Genomic DNA, 6,000 nt, shown 5'->3' with positions numbered 1-6,000 from the left:
AGACGCAGATAATGAGAGAGTATATAGGCAACTTTGTGTAATGAATTTTAGATAACATGGCCACAGTTCTATAAAAATAAAACTTAGCCCTAGCCAGTTTGGCACAGTGGATAGAGCATCAGCCTACGGAAGGGTCCCCGGTTAGATTCTGGTCAAGAGCACATGCCTGAGTTGTGGGCTCAATCCCCAGTAAGGGGTGTGCAGGAGGCAGCCAATCAATGATTCTCTCTCAACATTAATGTTTCTATCTCCCTCTCTCTTCCTCTCTGGAATCAATAAAAATATATTATTAAAAAATAAAATAAAAATGGACATGGACAACAGGGGGATGGGAGCAAGAGTGTGTGGGGGGGGGGAGCTGATCGATGTTTCTCTCTCATCGATGTTTCTAACTGTCTATCTCTCTCCCTTCCTCTCTGTAAAAAATCAATAAAATATATTAGCAAAAAAATATTTTAAAATAAATAAATAAATAAATAAAAACTTATCCAAACTGAAGAATAGAAAAGAAGAGGTGGTGGGGAGATGGGTGAAAAATGTGAAGAGATTAAGAAGTACAAACTGCCAGTTATAAAGTTAGTCATGCAACACTTTTATAAACCAGCTCTAAATAGAACATGAAGTTTTTTAAGATACCATTTACAATAGTATCAAGTTCCTAGAAATAGATTTAACAAAAGATGTGCATGACAAATGTAAAGCTTTATTGAGAGAATTTAACAAGCCATGTTATCAATATAACAGCAGCATGTGTAGCTTCGGCTTGTCTTCTTTTTTAATGGCTCACGGTCCATCACCTAAAATAAAAATATAACAGTTGTGTAGATTACTTAGCAGACTTTTACTTACATGATAATAAAGGTATACAAAGAATATTACAATTTTGGTTTTGTAAGATAAAACTAAAATCAGAACCCTAACCACTGCACAGACTTCTATGCTAATGTACACTTTCAGGCATATAAGCACAATTTTTTTAAATGCTTCACTTTTTGGTGGTATAAAGAAACAGATTTCTCGCCGAAACCGGTTTGGCTCAGTGGATAGAGCGTCGGCCTGCGGACTGAAGGGTCCCGGGTTCGATTCCGGTCAAGGGCATGTGCCTGGGTTGCGGGCACATCCCCAGTGGGGAGTGTGCAGGAGGCAGCTGGTCGATGTTTCTCTCTCATCGATGTTTCTAACTCTCTATCTCTCTCCCTTCCTCTCTGTAAAAAATCAATAAAATATATTAAAAAAAAATTAAAAAAAAAAGAAAGAAACAGATTTCTCAAGCCCAGAAAATCAAATCCTATGTGCCTTTTTAAAGATAACTTTTTGAATCAAGAGCAAAAACTGCCAATGATTTTAGTTAAAATAAAATCAACCAAACAAAAACTCCAAGAAGCAAAACAAACAAGCAAACAGTATTATTCAAATGCATTGACTTGAAATATTCTTCTAATTATATACATTAGTTAAAATAATGATGTCATACTATTTAATTAAAGAGACCACAAAGAACATCATTGCATTTGATTTGTCTCTTTTGTGCAAACATATTTCATTGATCTAGATCAGTGATGGCGAACCTTTTGAGCTCGGCGTGTCAGCATTTTGAAAAACCCTAACTTAACTCTGGTGCCGTGTCATATATAAAAATTTTTTTATATTTGCAACCATAGTAAAACAAAGATTTATATTTTTGTTATTTATTTTATGTATTTAAATGTCATTTAACAAAGAAAAATCAACCAAAAAAAGAGTTCGCATGTCACCTCTGACACGCGTGTCATAGGTTCGCCATCACTGATCTAGATCAATCTTTATATGGCCTATTTATAGTAAGGTGGCCATTTATTTCACTTGCACCTGTTGTCCTGATGTAAGTAGTCATAGCACTCCCGTTTAACTCTCAAGAGTAACCTGGTTTGAATGATAAAAATTACATGGTCACACTAGTTTTAATGTCATCATAGATGCCATTCAAATGTGAAAGAAAATAGTACCATTTCTCATCCTGGCTCACAATTAAAAATACAACAACAAACCAACCTAGAAAAGTCAAAACATACAGATCCATATTATTTTTTGGTGTCTGTAAAATAAAGTGATTTTTGAGAAACAGATCTGGCAAATAAAAAAATAATAATACTATTGTGTTGTTTAGATCTCCAAATAGTACTAAGGCATGTTAAATAATTTATATACTCTAAAAAATATTTGATCACTTGTCTTGCATTTTAAAGGACTTCTTCTCCAAAGTAATAATACTTTCATGTTTTATAATTTAACAACATGGATAACTTAATTCACTGTTTTTCCTGACGCAGTCTTTGAATCAAGTATTTGGTGCATGAACAACCTTTCGAGAAATCTTTGTATGTGTGTTGTGTTACAAAAGTATAATAATATTGTAGAATAGAGCAACCCCATGACTTGCATTCTTAATGGAATAACGTACCTTTTGGAGTTTTAGCAGGAGCCAGAATAGCTGGATTCTTCTCGTCTGCCTCACTGCCATCTGCAGGCTCATCACGAGGTCTTCCCAGAGCCATTTTCTGGCTTTCACCTTCCAATTCAGGTTTGTATATAAGTAAAGAGAGTTATTAATATAAGTAGTAAACCACACATTAATGCTATTAAATAAATCTCTGTAGGTTAGTATTGCAATAAATGTGATACATAAGAAAGCAATGAGCATTAAAGGGTTTTCTGGTAGAAAATAAAGTTTTATTTCTCATATTACCTCCTCCATGAAGTGTTTCTTTTTCTAAAACTGTTTTAAAATAACTTAGTTGTCACCTTTGTAAACTATATACTCTTGTATTATTGCACCTATATCATTAGCTATTTGTTTACACAAATTTCTCTGACAAGACTGTGAGCTCAAGACAGAAATCATTCTCTCATTTCTATTTATATCCTCAGCACCTAGTACCTCACCTGCCACCAAGCAAGTCCCAACAAATGAGTGAAAAAAAAGTCTTAGCCGGTTTGGCTTAGTGGATAGAACTTCAGCCTGAGGAATAAGGGGTCCAAGGTTCTATTCTGGTCAAGGGCAAGTACCTCAGTTGCAGGCTCCTCCCCCACCCCATTCCTGGTCAGGGCTCATACAGGAGGCAACCAATCGATGTGTTTCTCTCACATGGATGTTTCTCTCTGTCTTTCACTCTCTCTCCTACGCTCCCTAAAAATCAATGGAAAAATATCCTCGGGTGAGGATTAATAAAAATAAATAAATAAATAATGAATATATGCCTTGGTCAGCATGCTCAATGGTTAGAGCATCAACCTGCTCTACTGGAGGGTCTTGGGTTCGATTCCCCATGAAGGGCATGTACCTGGGTTGCAGGTTCAATCCCCGCCACCTGCCAGTGTGAGTATAGGAAGCAACCATTGATTTGCTGATATAGACCCTTGGCAAGGATTGTATTTACCAGGTGTAGCAAATAATTTAAAATATGGGATGGGTAAACTTATTGGAGGGAAAATTATCAGAGAAAGGGACTACAGTTGCAAACTATACCTTTCCTTACCAGATAGGTTTCCAGCCACTTTTCAGGTGACCCTTTATTTATTCCTGTTACTAGTAAACATCATAAATTAAACACAAAATGTTCCTTTATCCCCTTTTCACCTTCAATCGCAGATGCTCCCTCTTCTCTCTTTTGTCCAGGTTCCTTAGAAGGACTCCCAACTGGTGGTTCCTCCTCAGATTTTTTGTCACTTGGTTGCTGGGCCTTGTGGGAGAGTACATACAAATGAAAAGTATTCTTTTCACTATTATAACAATAGAAGGCACAAGTATATATACTATGTTGCATAACTAATCACAAATCTAAAGAGGTTTTTCTTGTACTCTTCTCTGTAAGCACTCTTAATAAAGTTACTCTTCCTATATAAAAAATACTCTAAGGAAGGGCTTAGCTGCAAGAAACAAGAATTCTAAAAACCATTTTAATATTTTCTGGTGCTATTTATTAATACACACAATAGGGACGCTATAGGGATGATTCCCAGGCTCATGTCAATATACATATGCAGGCAACACCAGAATATAAGTCTCCTTGCTCAATGTCTCATTCATAACGTTCAGTTTTCACCTATTTTAGCAATGAGGTCCTTTATACAACAAATATGTATTGGTTCAACAACTTTTTCAATTTTTTCCAGAAAAATTAATTTTTCTGAATGGAGGTAAATGTTAGAGCACTCACAACCACAGGTTTAACTTCATCTAAAGACTCTTGACCATCTGGTCTTCCTCTAGATCTTGATCTCAGTCTTGCATTCATGGTTCACACTGAAAATAAAAAATCATCAAGTTAAGATGTAGTGAAAAACAATAATTATACTGGACTGTTTCCCTGACCAACTGGTGATTATAAATTCTTTTTTACATTTGGTTAGATTCCCAAAATAAATCTTGAATAATAACTTCCGTAAAAATAGTAATAATAATAATAATAACTGCTGTTTTCTAATCATGTAATATTCAATGCAATTTCTCTCACCGCCTATTAGGGAGAGAGGGGACCCTTCAATACTTTTTAAAAAGTACGACTTTACTAAAGAGATTTAGTTTCACAAGTAGACTCTCCAGTATAAACAGATTTTGTAATATATAAGCATGTCCAGCTCTCCACTGACAACCACCAATTCTGTGCTCTGTCGGCAGTTTCAGGTGCCTCCAAGAGTCAGGTACCTCCAACACCACCCCCAAGACTCGCCCCATCTCCTTTAGACCCCCTGCCCGTCACCGCCCACCATTCGTCCTTGTCCTAGCCCCGCAGTAACAACGGCCATGGCCGCCTTGATGCCTGTAAAGAGAAGGAGGACGACCTCGAGGACTTTCTTCCTCAGATGCCACAGAGCGAGACACCCCAAAGCATGAGGCCGACTGGCTCTCTCCTCACACTTACACTCCTGGGAGGACTGACCTCTGGACCTATCAGTTGAATCTCAGTGCAAGAGAAAGAAACTCGACCGTAAGACGCAAACCGCAGAGCTCTGCACACGGAACCTTGCACAACCGCCAGACCGATGACTCATAAAGCCCAGCACTGGGCATGCGCACTGCGTCTCGTGCCGCGCACTGACCTGCGTGGACTAGTATCCCCATCCCCCACCCCCACCCCCCACGAGCTCCATGGACAACTTTTGAGTTTGTCCTGTCTGGGGTTCCTGGGGCCTCCAGGACTCAGACACTTCAAATAAAGCCCCTAATACTCTCCACAGCCCACTATCCTCCCTTGACCTGGTCCAGCCACAAGGCCCATGGTGGCCGAGATACTTGGAAGGAGAAAGACCACAACCTACAAGACTTTCTTTCTCTGAGGCTACGAAACATGCTGACCAGACCCGCCTGAAGCCCGATAACTCTCTCCTCACACGTACTCATTCACACCAATTCACACTTACACTTGTCACCAGACAGCAGAGAGCCTCAGTGGAGAATCAGAAAGAGAATGAAAATGGTAAGTACCTCCCAATGCCACCTAAACACAACCTCTCCTGCGTCAACTCCGCCAGCCAGTCGCAAGCCGCAGCGGTATGCGTGGTAACACCAACACTACTGCACAGTGATGTGTGTCACATGGCCCGTGGTTCCAGCCCTCCCTGGATTGCAAGCTCCACCCCACTGGGAGTGGAAAGTTGCTTCCCAGTCCCAGAAGGAATTTTCCTTCCTTTCTCCACCCCCCAAAAACCTTCAGTCTTTGTCTAGGAACGTTCTCAACGCTGTATTTCACCTGCTTATTGCCCCTCCAAATCTTCCTCACAGTACAGACGCCTCAGTGGCCTTAAGAGAGCCTGTAGTCTCCCCAAAGATGCGTGAAAGCTTTTTTTTTAGGGTCTGAAGAATTGCAAAGCTATTTAAAGCATAACAGGTATCCAGAAAGGTAAAAAGAATTGATAAATCCAAACACATAAGCCTTAAAACTCGCACACATCCTGTGACTGAGCAGTTCTACTTCTAGAGCTTTATGTTAAGGAAACTGCCTTGCACGTGAAAAAAAAAAA

The 6,000-nt window shown here is 39.1% G+C and overlaps 1 non-coding gene across 1 annotated transcript in view; it reads right to left on the bottom strand.

Annotated features, from left to right (window-relative positions):
* Positions 1 to 2,446: 2,446 nt before the first annotated feature.
* Positions 2,447 to 6,000, bottom strand: part of LOC102751871 — a 40,795-nt gene continuing 37,241 nt past the window's right edge. The window contains exons 3-5 of the transcript XR_001513040.1: positions 4,197 to 4,282; positions 3,617 to 3,719; positions 2,447 to 2,548 (exon numbers count right to left, since the gene is read on the bottom strand). This is a non-coding gene — a transcript (uncharacterized LOC102751871). The remainder of the gene's footprint in view (positions 2,549 to 3,616; positions 3,720 to 4,196; positions 4,283 to 6,000) is intronic.

This window comes from Myotis davidii, unplaced genomic scaffold (genome assembly GCF_000327345.1).
Source record: "Myotis davidii unplaced genomic scaffold, ASM32734v1 scaffold855, whole genome shotgun sequence".
NCBI lineage: Eukaryota > Metazoa > Chordata > Mammalia > Chiroptera > Vespertilionidae > Myotis > Myotis davidii.
This window is presented reverse-complemented; position numbering and strand designations above follow the sequence as displayed.